The following is a 16,490-nucleotide window of genomic DNA, read 5'->3' as shown; positions in this document are numbered from 1 at the left end:
AATACACTAAACTTTCAAATGGGCAAGGGCTGACGCATTGACATGAAATGAAAAGACATCATAATTTTCAAGCAGAGCTTTCAGATTGATACGCAATAGCCGCGATAGTTTTTGATTTTCGGTCTCCCCTATCCCTTTCAATAAGGTAAGCAACAGTCAGAGAGGAAAGTCTTCTTTGAGAAAGCAAGGTCAGAAAAAGGAGCTAAAAAGAACAAAATCCCCGTGCAAGGCAAATCTAGTGCTTCGGATATTGGCCAGCATGTTGTTTACAAGTAAATGAGAAATTTAGCCAAAAAGCTCACTTGTAAGAAAAAATCAATGAATTTCATTTCATGCCAGATATTTACTTCAGTTACAGGTTAGGTTGCATATTTCCAAAGAAAATTGCTTCTGTTACCTAAAGAAAAAATCCTTCCATGAGTTCAGCAGCACATAAACTGTTTCAGGCCAAAACGGATGCCAAGTTGATCTGAGAAACTTTCTAGAAACTTACCAAACGAAGTACACGGATCCCTGAATTCTGAGCTCTTGAGATAACCTGAAAGGCCTTTTCGAATTATCTCCCAATTGATCTCGAAAGCTCAAAATCGTTGGTGCTACCGCACATTTAGATTAAAGAAATTCCGCCAACAAGTTCACTAACGACTGCCCTTGTTGGATTCAATATGCACCAGAACCATGCACAATAATAATATGTCTTGTAATCAAAATCATATTAGGAGGTCAAGCATTGTTGACTCTGCCTGAGAAAATTCCGTTTAGATTCTTACAGAATTGTATTATTTTTTTTACATTACTTCTACATTTTACACTTCAATTGCCATTAGTTTTTCAACCCCACGATATGCATCAAAAATATCCCATTCAATATTATGCGCTGTACCACATTCAAAGAGGTGTTTTCACACAGGGGAATATTTCCATGTTCCGAAATTCTAGTGGTAACATGTCGGCTGGTTTGGCCAACATAGATGGAATTGAATTCATTTCTAGATCTAAACATAAACCTAAACGAAGATAGAAAAATCAGCTGTCTTTGGTATCAAAAATCAACTGATACCGGCATAATCCTAAATTTCCGTAGCTGTGCACCGTTACATAACAGAAATGTGCTTCAAGGGACTGTGCATAGGATTTGTAATGCAACTAGTGACTGGCAATCCTTTGATGTAGCTCTTAAGAAAAATCAAGAGATCTTGTTGTTGTTGTTGGGAATTTACGACTGCTTGTCGAGGGGTCGTTCTGACCCTTGAGTCTTGCTTTTAGAGAATTGTCCGTAAATTTCTGCATCGGTGACAATCGCACCACAGTTGCCACGTGCAGATATTTTGAGTGTTGAACGATTTATTACCAAACTTCCACATCAAGTTTAGTATCCGGTTTTTCAGTCCTCGCGGTTCCATAAAATTTATTTCATTGTCGATCCCGTTTGCTAGTCTGCAATTTTTGAAAACGAATTCATTTCGCGCCTTTTCGAGCCTTACTTTTCTGAGCGTGTATAATTCTGTGGATTTTCCTCGAACTTTGTTTATTTCAGGTATTTCAATATCGTCTCTTGCTTCTTGAGTAAGCCTTGAGAGAGTGAGGAGATCGTTCATCTGAATGTACATTGGTAATGGCAAGATGTTCAAAAGCCTCAGTTGATTCTCGTAGGACTCGTTTCGTCCTCTTATCAACCTCACTGCTTTCGCTGGAGTTTTTCAAGATTGACTAAATCAGCTTTTGATGGCGTGGTACAGTTGATTCCGTATAACAAGACTGGCAGAAACAGCGATTTGTATAATCCCAGTTTTATGAAGGGTTTTACGGCACAGGCGACGTTCCTCCTTATCAGGTAAAGGACTCTGTTTGCTTTATTGAGTCTGGCATTTATATGAGCCGACCCAGTCAGTTTCTTACTAACGTTGATACCAAGGTCCTTGACTGCTTGCAGAGAGTTCAAATTTTGATTTAAGAGTTCGTAGTATTGCACACTTGTCGACTGCAAGTTTTGTTTGTCGCTACCCAGTTTTGTACTGCATTTTTGTCCTCCTGGAAATCAGTGTCACTGTATCCTATTGAGAGAATCTTCAGGTCATCGGCAAACAGGTATGGATCGCTAAATTTTAGAACATCTGGGAGGTCATTGGTGAGTATACAGAACAGAAGGGATCCAAGAAGAGATCCTTGGGGGACGCCACTATAGATTTCAAGAATCCAGGAGCTTGTATTATCAGCTCTGACGAATTGTCTTCTATTGTGTAGATGATCAACCAAAACTTCGAGGAAGCATCCGCCCACACCAATTTGACCTACTTTGACGAGTAATTCTTTATGCGGTAGTTTGTCGAAAGCTTTGCAGAAGTCAGAGTAGAAGGTAACTATGTTGTCACTTGTGTTCTTGTCCATAGCCTCGTAAATCTTTTGCAGGAAGGAAAGCATATTTGTAGCTACAGATCTACCTCGAACAAAACCATGCTGATGCTTGCTCAAGTGTTTTCCAAAGCGTTCATGTAGTGGCTCGTACATGCATTTTTCGTTAAATTTACTGCCGATATTCAATAGAGAAACCGGACGATAATTCGTGACCAGCCTCCTGTCGCCCTTCTTATAAATAGGGCTGACTGATGCGATTTTCCATTGGTCGGGAATTTTTCTCAAGCGCTTTATGTTCTTAAAGACTAGGTATAAGACATCAGTTATTGGTTTCGCTGTTTTTGGTAGAAGATAGGGGGGTACCCGTTAGGGCCTCTAGTTTTAGTGATGTCGAGCTCCGATTGTATTTGATTAATTTTTTGTTTTGATATAAAGAAGTTTGTTAAAGTTGGGTTCATAGAATTGATGTCTTCTATGCTAAAGGATTGTTTAGGAGTGTTGACAGAATGAAAGAAGTCGTTTAGTAAGTTAACTTTGTCTTGAATGTTGGATGCTGATCTTCCACCATTGATTAGAACTTTTGGGAGGTTTGGTGACTTATTAAGACATTTGAGATGTTTGAAGATCACACTGGTGTCTCTAGTGCTCGTTATTTTCTCTTGATAATTACACCGATCTATTTCTGCGGCCTCTGTCACAACGTTTTGAAATTTTCTTACGATGTTTTTCCGATATGACGTTGGTTTGTTCGCTACAAGTTTACACTGAGTATTCAACTTTTTCATCAAATCGGACGTACTTGGTCAATACCCAACGTACTTGGGCAAATTGGACGTACTTGGAAAATCAATACCCAACGGAGTGGTCATCCAGTATTGTTAATGAGAATTTGGATAAAATAGTAACGAAGGAAAAGGTCTTAACAATAGGGAGCCTAAACCTAGTTTTTTTGTTCAATACAGAGGAAATATCACGCAAAATTGTGCAAGTAGACTGAGAAAATTGTGTTATATTCAAATCATTTTCACAACAAAAAAAGCTAAGAATTTGCTTGCCCACCCTGAAATCACCTTTTGATAAGAATCTGAAATCCCATGTGCTATATAAAGTTACATGTAATTGATGCAGTTCCATCTATGTTGGCCAAACCAGCCGACTGCTAGAATGTTACCACTAGAATTTCAGAGCATCAAAAGAAAGATTCCCCTGTTGGACAACACTTTGTTGAATGTTGTGGTACAACGCATAACGTAAACTGAGAGATTCTTGATGCGTGTCGCGGGGTTAAAAAACTAATGACAATAGAAGCGATCTACATCAAAAAACTGAAAACCTAATTAAATACGCGCGATGAGTATCGGGGGCGGGAATTGACATTGAATTACTAGTTCAAATACAAAAATTTGACTTTTGATATTCAAAAAATATTCCGGTACATATAAATTCGAAATTTTGTCAACCCCAAAAAGCAAACACTAAAAACAGATAAGAATGAAAGTGAAAACCCATTTTCATGAATAGAAAGCATTATACCCGGGATTTTCATAAAATCCGGAATAAAAACTGAATTGATTTTAGTGTAATAAGTGTAAATAGAATGTTGTAAATGTGATATTAGCTGTAAATAATTTCAAAAATTCGATATTATTTTAATTCATTTCTTAGAACTATAGTCAAAGACAAGTTTATATACTTTGTAAATGATTTCATTTAATTCTTAAACCTGACGATGAACGCAATGTTCGAAAACGTTCGTTTTAGTTAATCAATTTAAGTTTTAATTGACAATAACTTCTCTGCATCTTGCATTCATTCCATTTAACTCTCTACACCACATGCGATTTCAAATTTCTATCAGAAGAAATCTTAAACTAACTAAAATAAAGGCTTATTGATATTTTCAAAGTATTCTATTCGGGTAAATGGATTTAAAAAGCGACTTTTTGGTTTCACTGCTGCTGGGCAATCTCGCTCTGTCTTTCTTGCGAGTATTCTGTCCTCTGTGGTAAAATTTCTTGTAGCAGGCGCTGACTACAACATTTCTGTACCAAAATTTGATCTGCCTCACGGCTATGGTCTTTTATATTACGCCAAGAGGAAATAATTCCAAGACGCTTTGCCCGCCTCTGTATTGTGTCGATTTTTTCTAGAAGACAGTTGGCTGGTCCGCCCACAATGTTATTCCATATGTGAGATACTTATTAAATAGGTTTCCTATGGTGTAATGCCTTGTTGTGATAAATTTATAAAATAGGTTTCAAATTGTGTAATGCCTGATACACGGTTAACACTGGCCTCAAAGCAAAATGAGATCTGTCAGCAAAGAAGTTTGCAGCAAAGCAACAGGACAGAATTGCGTTCTATGCTAGTGATGCTGCAAATGGACGCAGCGTGATTGTATGATTTTTATTAAAGATGAGTTCAAGTTGCTGGAAAAATCACGAAACATTGTGTTCATCTGTGAACCACGTTTACAAACAGCCAAGGAGAACATGGTCTGCAATGCAATATCCCCTGAGCTGACAGAAAATTCCGAGCTCAAGGGTAAAGTTGAGTCTGTAAAGGAGGCGGTTATCAAGCTTGAATCAACTGTGCCCGTACAGCATCCTAGCCTACAAATTTTGACGATAAGTATCCGTCTAATACTGAAAGCTCAATTGATTATGCGCTCTAATTAAGATTTAGTGGAATACCTGAATTCAAAAAGCCAAACATTAACAGATATGACATTTTTGCGCATGATGAGACGCAATTACTAGATGCCGATAGTAATCGCGGAATAAGGGCGTACGAAATAGCCAGCTTTTGTAGGCTGGGAAAATTCAAACCAGACCAAATACGTCCCAGGCAAATTTTAGCGAAGTTCCGCAGTCGATATGTGGCAGACAAGTTTTGAGCTCGTGCATTGGTGTTAAAACTGTACGAGCCTAATTTTAATGGCGACACTACAAAGGTTTTATTTCTAAATCTCGAAACAAAGAAGAAGTGAAGGAGCAGCAGCTACTAAGAAAGTGACGAGAACTTTTTGAATCCGAAGAAAGGAATCAGTCAAATTTGCAAATAAGAAACGGTATGCTGTATCTAAACAAGACAGCTGTACACATTGGCGATTGACTGATAACTTGCACAGGCGAAATCAAGGTTCTTTGCTACATTGTACGTAGTTTATTCAATTTAGAGAGGAGGCAATTTTTAGCAAATTTTTTAACCATTCAAAATTTTGATTTATCTGCGTCTCTGAAACGTGGATTAACGATAATTTCTTAGAAGCAGATCTCTTCTTACAAAACTTTCAGTGTTTTTGTCCTAGAGAAAAATTTTGACAATTTCTACAGCTCACGGCCGAACAATGATTTTTTTAAAACGTACTCTCGGCTGTGAGAAAAATATTTTCGATTGCGAAACATGGATCAGCTACTCTATGCCTGATATCTTTTGCAAAAAAGAAAGTTTTGGCAGTTTCATTGTATCTTCCTCCGTCCAGTACCAAATTTGCGCATAGCGAGAGCCAACTAATTGATTTATTTCTTAACATGTTTTAAGCCAAAGAATTAGGCGATGAAATCATAAATTATGGATATTTTAATTTTCCAACCGTCAATTGGTCAAGCTTGTCGTCTAGTTATTCAGTTGAAAATGCTTTCTTAGACGTAATCGAGGCAAATAATTTGCGGCAAATTGTAAATTTTTCAACTGCAGCAACAGCAGTTTTAGACTTAATCCTGACCAGAAGAGATGTTTAGATTATTAACTTGGAAAAGTCAAATCCAAATAAAGTTCTGGAGCTATTGTACAAAAGACTTGAAGATGGCATGGAAACTTGTCTTCCCAAAAGAACAGTTCACAGAGCATCCTTGCCCCATGAGTGTCTAAAGAGACTTCGCATTTGTTGAAATGTTTGAAAACGGCGAGAAAAAAGTAACCCGAATTCAGCTCCAAAGTTCAATTACTAACTGAAAAAGCAGAGATCGCTGCTAGCAGTGACAAATTTGAATACGAAAAAAAGCTTGCTGCTGGAAGAAGCCCAATCAAGCTTTTTAAGTATTTCAGATTTTTCCGTAAAACGCAATTGCCTCATAAAAAGCATAATCTAGGCTCCTTTGCGAATGACGACAAACGAAAGCAGAATTATTTGTAAATTTTCCCCTCTGTCTAAGTTATATCATCTCCTTATACTGAGCCCAATATATCTCAATGCAGTGAGGTGACAGAGAAAATTTCTGTTAGCGAGAAGGAAATAATGGCTATCTGTTCCAGCTTAGACACGAACAAAAGCAAAGGTGCCGACCGATTACCACCAATTCTCCTTCAGAAAATGGGTATTTCCTTGAGTCATTCTCTAGCTCAAATTTTTCGCAAAAGTGTTCAGACTTGCATTTTCCCTGATTTCTGGAAAACACCTTCAGTCAGCCCTCCTTTTAGGAAAGGTGACTCTCATCAGACATTTCAACTTATCGGCCAGTTCCGCTTCTGTGCATCCCGTCAAATATTTTTGAGCGCGTTTAATACCATCAACTCTATGAGCATTATTCGCCGTATCTGCATATATCTCATTTGGGGTTTCGAAGAAAATGCTCTACAGTCAAGCAGATAGTAGTTTTTCTACAGAGAGTCTACGAAGGTGCCGAACAGCAAAAAGAGATTGATATTATCTTTACTGATTACAGTAAAGCTTTTGATTGTGTAGATTATGGAATTTTACTGAGAAAACTGTTTAAAACCGACTTGCGAGAAAAGTTTTTAAAATTATTGGACTCATATTATTGCCCGTTGATCTCTGTACGCAAAGGGTGATAGCAGTTATTCTTCTGGGTTTAAGGCACTCCATGGAGTGCCTCGGGGAAGCATCTTAGGACCTTTATTCTTCTTAATTTTTGTGAACAACTTTCCAAACACATGCACAAGCCTTTTTCCTCTTCTCTTTGCCGATGATGCAAAACTTTTGAGTATAGGCCTAGAATGATCTAAAATTCAAGATGACCTCGATAATCTGTTCTGCTGGACTTCCAAAAATTGTACGACTTTCAACTTGGAGAAATGCACTCATATCAAAATTGGCAAAACAGATGAAAGTTATTTTTCAGGAGACAACACTTTTGAATCAGCGGTTACACAAAACGACCTAGGTTTTTTTTTCAAGAGAGCTAAAATGGATTTTGCATATCGATGAGGCATGTTCGAAAGCTATTAATTTGTTTTTTATGATCAAAAACTGTGTCTCTGATCTGTCAAAAAAAACGAGACTGGAGCTGTACAAGTCAATGATTGTACCAGTTGTAGTGTGCGGCCGTCGTTGTTATGGTTTAGGCCGCTATGTTATGACACAACTTGAAATTGTACAAAAGAGTAGTTAAATGGATAGTCTACGGTGAACTAACATATAAAGAAGCTCTTTTGTCCCTGTCCATTTTACTACTTTCTATATACATACAGATTAACAACCTCCTAATTTTAGCTAATTTAGTTGAAGGTCGCTACGATACCAGTTTACTCAAAGTTCCTTTATACACAGAGTCCTTCCGCCGCAATTTGCATCAGCTTTCGAGACCAGCGAGGAAAATTCTTGAGGAGAACTGATTCTTTCAAACATGTCGATTCTCTGATGTTCTCAGAGTAGAAATGCGTGATACAACTGGATTGAAGAAAAGATTGCTCCGCACTTTCTGGGACAAGTTGAACAACTACGATAAGAGGAATAAATGTAACTGGAGACTGCCATGCGATTGCACGACAAGCAACTGTAGAAGCAAACTTACAACTAAGAACTTGCAAATTGAAGGGGTCCAGAACCCTTGTGCAGTATCACAGAAGCCCTACTACTACTACTACTACTACTACTACTACTACTACTACTACTACTACTACTACTACTACTACTACTACTACTACTACTACTACTACTACTACTACTACTACTACTACTACTACTACTACTACTACTACTACTACTACTACTACTACTACTACTACTACTACTACTACTACTACTACTACTACTACTACTACTACTACTACTACTACTACTACTACTACTACTACTACTACTACTACTACTACTACTACTACTACTGTTTCAACACTTTAATTCCAAATATGAAATAAAGGCACGGTTGGCAACAAATACAAACAAAACAAGAAGAGTTATTTGTTTGGTTATTCTGTGAAGTGCTGTACGACGAAATTGTTGAAGGCATTCTTTGACCCGGTTGCTGCTTTCTCCTGCAATCTGGTGAACGAAACTTTGTTTCGTACACAGTCTCCTTCGATTTGACTCATCCACGTTTTCCGTTGCCCCCCAGGAGCGCGTCTAGCATGGACGTATTGAACGGGCGGGTCCCAATCGAAGGCACTGCGGGCTAATCTTCCTGGTTCCATTCTCTGGATGTGTCCGTACCATTTTATCCGTTTGAGCATGATCATCGTGGATAGTTAGGGCATTCGTGATCTTGACATAATTTCTTCGTTCGTTGCTTTCTCCAGATATGACACACGTAGAATTCTCCGAAGACAACCACAGTGGAAACTCTCAAGTTTTCTCTCCATTAATTTCGAAAGAGTCCAAGTCTCTGAGCTGTACAGCACGGCTGATAAAACGAGTGCTTTGTACAAATTGCACTTGAGGTGCACGCTGAGCTGCCTGCTCTTCCAGAGATTTTGGAATTAGCAAACCGTTGTCTACCTTCTGCAAGTTTGCAATTGACTTCCTGCAGGTCTCCATGCTTGAGGCTGACATATGATCCGAGATACTTGAACGCTTCTATGTTTTCAAACTCGTTTCCGAGAACATCTTGTACTTTGCAGGAAAACACGCGTGTGGCAGCTGCTTTAGGTTTGCCACAGTATCTCGATTGGTGAACTTTTCGGCCATTGACTGTTTTGAACTTTCTTTCACACTTGTCACAGGTAAGGCTCGCCTCTAGTTGCTCGAACTTTGACTTGTCAACGACATTCTTTGACAAACCGGCTTTGCAGAATCTTGTTTGGTGCACTTTGCGTCCGGTAACTGTACTGAATTGCCGCTGACAATTCTGACATCTTAAAGACTCTTGGTCAGCCACCACTGACCGACTCTCATTTTCTAGCGACTCTGAATCTGCTACCGCAGATTGTTGTTGTGAAGCTACCAACGCTGGCTTAGCCACCGCTAAGCTTTTCAATCTTAGCTTCCGGCCATCTTGTGTTTCGAACCAGCCCGCTTTCTTTTTCGTTCCCAGCAGCACCTCCGTGCTGATGGTTAGTCGTGACTGGCTAGATGTCTCTGCCAGGAGTCCTAGTTTGCCTTTATGTGTTCCAGGGAGTATCTCCACGTTCTGTTGGATACTAGGCACTGCAACAACATTTGGGCTGTCGCATTTTACGCCCATACTCTTTGTTTTGGCCACATTAATATTCAGACCAGCGGCTTCCGCAAGGGCCTCGATTCGATGTAGGTTTTCTTGCACCTCACTGTCTGAGACCCCCACGAGAGCAACATCATCAGCAAAATCTAAGTCAGCCACCAATCTCCCAATGTCTAATCCTCCATGCACCGAGTTAGCCAAAATGTAGTTGATGACAAGGCCGAATAGGATTGGGGACCACACATCACCCTGCCTAACGCCCGTTCTGACATCAAATACGCCCGTTCTGACATCAAATACGCCCGTTCTGACATCAAATACTACTACTACTACTACTACTACTACTACTACTACTACTACTACTACTACTACTACTACTACTACTACTACTACTAATACTACTACTACTACTACTACTACTACTACTACTACTACTACTACTACTACTACTACTACTACTACCACTACTACTACTACTACTACTACTACTACTACTACTACTACTACTACTACTACTTTTACTACTACTACTACTACTACTACTACTACTACTACTACTACTTTGAGGTTTTGCGTTGCTGCTAGAGTAATTTCAGTTGTCGGCGTAAAATCTATAGGGGGACCCTCCAACCAGAAAAAAACGGAGATCAAGAAGTGAACACACCCATAAGCTCGTATGACGGTCTTGGTCTCTATCGATCAGAAAAATCTTCCTGAACAGAAATTGTTACGGAAATACTTTCTAATACAGGAGAACACTAAGTAGTCGGGCATTTTGTGTTTTCGACAATTCATACTGTGAAAAATTTTTTTTGAAGAAGGAAATTTTTGTGAATTTTCGATGTAGGAAAACCAATTTTTGTCACTGTGTTGAACTCCTGGTCAATTTTAGCATCTGTTTCTGCGTTTTTAGATCTATTGTATGGGTAATTGGGTTTTCCAAGTTTTCACCGACTAGCAGTAGGCTCCTCTCTCTTTGGGTCATATAGTAGTACTTCCTTCTGTGCAATGTATTTTGAATATTTCAGATTTGTTTTGCCTTTGAATGGAGGACTGTTTGACGACAATGACCCTGAAACCGTCTGGGAAGGAAATTGTCGAAAAAAGCCACGACTGCATCGCAACGTATTCCGATGTGCCATTAAAATTCACGGTCAGCTCAGCTAATAAACGCAAAAGGTCTGCGCCAGTCACTCCAAAGCCAAGTAAGAAGAAGAAAAGGTGTAAGAATGCAGATGAGGACCAGGACTCACAGCTAAACTCGCAAACGAGCGCCCACAGAACACCATTTGGGAATTTTCTGTACAGTAGGTAATAATAATAGTGAGGTCAGACCTCGTTGTTATATATATATATATGTATATATATATATATATATATATATATATATATATAAATATTCATATATTTATATATATATATAATATATATATATATATATATATATATATATATATATGGTATCCATTCTGACTTAATTTTTAGCTTACCCGATCTCAGAAATATCCGACCTCGATGAATTGGAGCAGCTCGACAGTGCGAGAGTTCACCGAGTAAAGCACAAGTTGAGGTGCTACGTCTGTGGACGGAAACTTGAAGATATGGCTCAGCATTACTACAAAAGTCACAAGGCCATGACAAGGAGCGTACGCTTTTATCTTCTCGATTGAAGAGGGCATTTCATCAGGAGCGGGTCGTGCAAAGATCCAGTGTATGACTGCAGTCTGTGCCTCCGACGTTTCGTCAACGTGACCGACCATAGGACAAAAGGGGACAGGAAGAACCGCCAAGTTAGTGTTGGCCTCCGTGATCATTTCGACAACGATATCACGCGGATTAATAATCCAAAGGACCCCCATGAGATGCCAGAGTTCATAAGGGAGGAGTTAATGCAGCTACGGGAGACCAAGTTGAATGGTGGAATTCTATTGGAGTATTTTGTTAGAGATCGAGTCAAGAAAGACTGTCGTAAAAATATCAGCACGGACGCCATTCATAAGCTAGTCACGAAGACGTTCCAACATCATCTCAATAGGCTGTGGGTTACAACAGGAGAGTTTAGTAGGAGGCACGAAGACGCGTCCAAGCTCATTGATGAAGCGAAAAAGAACGGTAATTACAAGGCGAGCTCGATGGTCTTTTTTATTGTTGTGCTCAAGAAGTATTTGCGTTACATCAAAAGAAATCAGAAGCAGATGAAACTTCCTTACGATGTTTGGATGGACGTTTTGTCGGAGATATCAGGGGACGACCGCCATCAAATGAAAAAGGACTAGGTGCTCCTATCACAGAAACCCCGCCTGGGCCGATCCTGAACCTTACTTTCAACCAGTACGCCCCGTTGCGAAGAGGTGAGGTCGTCTACTCAACTGAGCACCAGACCGGTGCACAGGACGCAGTAAATTAAGAGCTAACAGTCAAACTAATTCCTTGGTTCGATCGCTTGTACGAAGCTTTCCGAAAAGAAACAGGCACTGTTTATCTGCTTATCTGTTCCCAACCCAATCAAAAAGAGAAGTCCATAGCTCGAATTGTTAAAGACTCGCTGTCTGAGATAGCACCGAGGTCCTTGCTCAACAAGCAATTTAATCGTACGTCAATGTGCAGAGTACTGTCTACATATATGTTTGGTCAGAAGGAGAGTAACCCCCACTTATATTAAGTGCATCTTATGCAAACGGCACACCGAGATCGGACAGAGACACGACACTATGTATTGGTTCTTGTCAATTCGTGCAGTGTGATGCACGAGTACGGCAAACTCTTCAAACTTCCCACAGAGAAAATTAGGACCCTCACTGCTCATGTAACACCGCAGGAGTTCAATTAAATGGCGAATAGCACGATATATTTCATTACCAGCAACGACGGGCCTTTTTTCCACACCTACATCTAGATCAGGACAAACCAGGACCAAGCTCATCAAATGTGAGGGAGCACCTGGCTGCTAGTTTCCTTAAAGTAGACTAAGAGTCTGACCTGGACGAGGAGGACTTCAAAGCGATGTTTGAGGTAGAGGCCCATCAACAGCATATGGACGCTCTTGAGGATGATAGTTACATTGATGCAGAAGAGATGGCAGGGTATCTTGACGACGACCCTGATGACCGCGACGAAGTTTTATTTGACTTTGACGAGAATGTCTCAGTACTCTATGCCTCTAGGAAATCCCAGAGCGTTGTTCCGGAATGGAGGAGAGGGGAGTTCATTGCAAGCCTCAACAAATTTTCCGGCAGAATAAACTGGAAGGCTGAGGAAAAGGGTCTTCTCCTCATATTTGCCCAGGCCAAGACGACCCCTAGTAAGATTGAGATCGCAACTGCAGTTCGGGACAAAACTGGAAATAACCCCCACAGGAACCTTTGGAACAAGATATATGATAAAATCAAGGCACTTGTCATTCGTCTAGCTGAATGAAATTGTTTAAACTTGTGTTCGAAAACTGGTGGGACCAGACCGTACCGCTATATTGTCACAAACTTCTATCGTCTTTATTTTGTTGAGTCTTTGTTGTAGATAAGTTGTTTCATACTATTGTAGCTGATTTGTCTGAGCTTTGTCAATGTTTTGTTTTGTTTTTGCTACTATGTAGCTTATTTCTGTTACTTCGTTGGTTATATTACCCAGATTGTTCATTTTCGATTTCTGCATTAGCAGTTGGGTTCGTGGCCCATTATTTACATTATAGAAGTCCCATTATGTATTGGGGATGTTAGAGAGGTCGTTAATTCAAATGTTGGGGCCAGTGTTTGTCTTCTATTGAGATCAGAAAGAGAGATCAGTATTTCTAATGTGGTAAATGTAAGTAGTGGGGTAGTAGTGGCAACAGTGGGGTAGTCGAGGCTAGCAAAAGGCTCAGAGATAAGTTTTTTGGTAAATTTTGTGTCATGTGTCATTGCTATTAGTGAGCACAGTTCTTTCTCCTAGCTTTGCAGAAATTTATTTATGTTTCTTTCTGCCTTCATACACTGCGATAATAGTTCGGAAAGGTGAAAAACTTGTTCGGAACGATCAACAGGTAAGATAATGAGAGGAGTTTGATCGTCAGTGTTAGCAACGGGGTCCTCTCTCTTTGTACACTCAACGTCCGGATCACATTTTCCCACAAGGGTAATATCATCAGCAAAGTCAAGGTCCGCAACATTTTGGCCAATGTCTATTCCACCACGCACCGAGTTTGCCAATACGTAATTGATGACAATTCCGATCAGGAATGGAGACCATACGTCACCTAGACGAACTCCAGCTCTGACGTCAAAGGTATCCCCTAAAACTCCTTCAGATTTGACTCGACATTTGAAGCCGTCATAGCTATTCTTGATAATGTTCACAATTTTTACGGGTAGTTCATAATGCCTCAGTATTTAGTACATGCGGTCTCTCTCAATTGAATTAAAAGTCGCTCTAAAGTCAATAAAGCAGAGAATAAATTCAACTTGGTACAACAACGCTTTTTCAATAATCTGTCTCAGTGCAAAAAGCTGGTCGGTACATCTTCTGGTCTTCCTGAGTTCAATCTGTTCTTCCCTCATTACCTTATCAAACGCTTCTTTGCATCTGTTTAAAGTTACTGCAGCAAAGACTTTCCCCGGCACTGAGAGTAGGGAGATGCCGCGATAATTGCTAGTCTGTTCGTTTTCCTTTTTTTGTACAGTGGTAAAATCTGCGCAAATTTCCAGTCCTCTGGTAGATGTTCTGTGTTCCACGATTTGTCTATTATATTCCGGAGCACTTGCGCAATGCCGTTATGAGCTTTTAACACTTCAGCTGAGATTTCATCTGGTCCGCTAGCTTTACCATTTTTCAGGTTTCTTACAACATCAATAACTTCATTCAAGCGAAATGGGCCAAGACCATTCTCAAGGTCTTTTACGGCTTCAAAAATTGGTTATGGACAAGTTTCGCATCTATTTGACGGATTCAAGAGTTGTTTGATGTGTTCCGGCCACCTTTCCAACCTCTCCTCTTTTTTTCCTAGCACTTGGCCATCTTAAGACATGAGCTTTGTTGTTTGTGGACACCACTTTCTGCAAACAAGCTTTGTTTGCTACTACTTTTACTACTACTACTACTACTACTACTACTACTTCTACTACTACTACTACTACTACTACTACTACTACTACTACTACTACTACTACTACTACTACTACTACTACTACTACTACTAATACTACTACTACTACTATATACTACTACTACTACTACTACTACTACTACTACTACTACTACTACTACTATTACTACTTCTACTACTACTCTTACTACTACTACTACTACTACTACTACTACTACTACTACTACTACTACTACTACTACTACTACTACTACTACTACTACTGCTACTACTAGTACTACTACTACTACTACTACTACTACTACTATTACTACTACTACTACTACTACTACTACTACTACTACTACTACTACTACTACTACTACTACTACTACTACTACTACTACTACTACTACTACTACTACTACTACTACTACTACTACTACTACTACTACTACTACTACTACTACTACTACTACTACTACTACTACTACTACTACTACTACTACTACTACTACTACTACTACTACTACTACTACTACTACTACTACTACTACTACTACTACTACTACTACTACTACTACTACTACTACTACTACTACTACTACTACTACTACTACTACTACTACTACTACTGTTTCAACACTTTAATTCCAAATATGAAATAAAGGCACGGTTGGCAACAAATACAAATACAAATACAAACAAAACAAGAAGAGTTATTTGTTTGGTTATTCTGTGAAGTGCTGTACGACGAAATTGTTGAAGGCATTCTTTGACCCGGTTGCTGCTTTCTCCTGCAATCTGGTGAACGATACTTTGTTTCGTACACAGTCTCCTTCGATTTGACTCATCCACGTTTTCCGTTGCCCCCCAGGAGCGCGTCTCGCATGGGCGTATTGATCGGGCGGGTCCCAATCGAAGGCACTGCGGGCTAATCTTCCTGATTCCATTCTCTGGATGTGACCGTACCATTTTATCCGTTTGAGCATGATCATCGTGGATAGTTGGGGCATTCGCGATCTTGACATAATTTCATCGTTCGTTGCTTTCTCCAGATATGACACACGTAGAATTCTCCGAAGACAACCACAGTGGAAACTCTCAAGTTTTCTCTCCATTAATTTCGAAAGAGTCCAAGTCTCTGAGCTGTACAGCACGGCTGATAAAACGAGTGCTTTGTACAAATTGCACTTGAGGTGCACGCTGAGCTGCTTGCTCTTCCAGAGATTTTGGAAGTTAGCAAACCGTTGTCTACCTTCTGCAAGTTTGCAATTGACTTCCTGGAGGTCTCCATGCTTGAGGCTGACATATGATCCGAGATACTTGAACGCTTCTATGTTTTCAAACTCGTTTCCGATAACATCTTGTACTTTGCAGGAAAACACGCGTGTGGCAGCTGCTTTAGGTTTGCCACAGTATCTCGATTGGTGAACTTTTCGGCCATTGACTGTTTTGAACTTCCTTTCACACTTGTCACAGGTGAGGCTCGCCTCTAGTTGCTCAAACTACTACTACTACTACTACTACTACTACTACTACTACTACTACTACTAAAACTACTACTACTACTACTACTACTACTACTACTACTACTACTACTACTACTACTACTACTACTACTACTACTACTACTACTACTACTACTACTACTACTACTACTACTACTACTACTACTACTACTACTACTACTACTACTACTACTACTACTACTACTACTACTACTACTACTACTACTA

General features: G+C 39.7%; 1 protein-coding gene across 1 annotated transcript in view; it reads left to right on the top strand.

Annotated features, from left to right (window-relative positions):
- Positions 1-16,490, top strand: part of LOC142339328 (syndetin-like) — a 299,712-nt gene that overhangs the window by 197,399 nt on the left and 85,823 nt on the right. The window lies entirely within an intron of this gene.

This window comes from Convolutriloba macropyga, chromosome 5, assembly GCF_964194025.1.
Source record: "Convolutriloba macropyga chromosome 5, txConMacr16.3, whole genome shotgun sequence".
Classification (NCBI taxonomy): Eukaryota; Metazoa; Xenacoelomorpha; order Acoela; family Convolutidae; genus Convolutriloba; species Convolutriloba macropyga.
The sequence above is the reverse complement of the archived record's forward strand: the minus strand, read 5'-3'. Positions and strand labels throughout refer to the sequence as shown.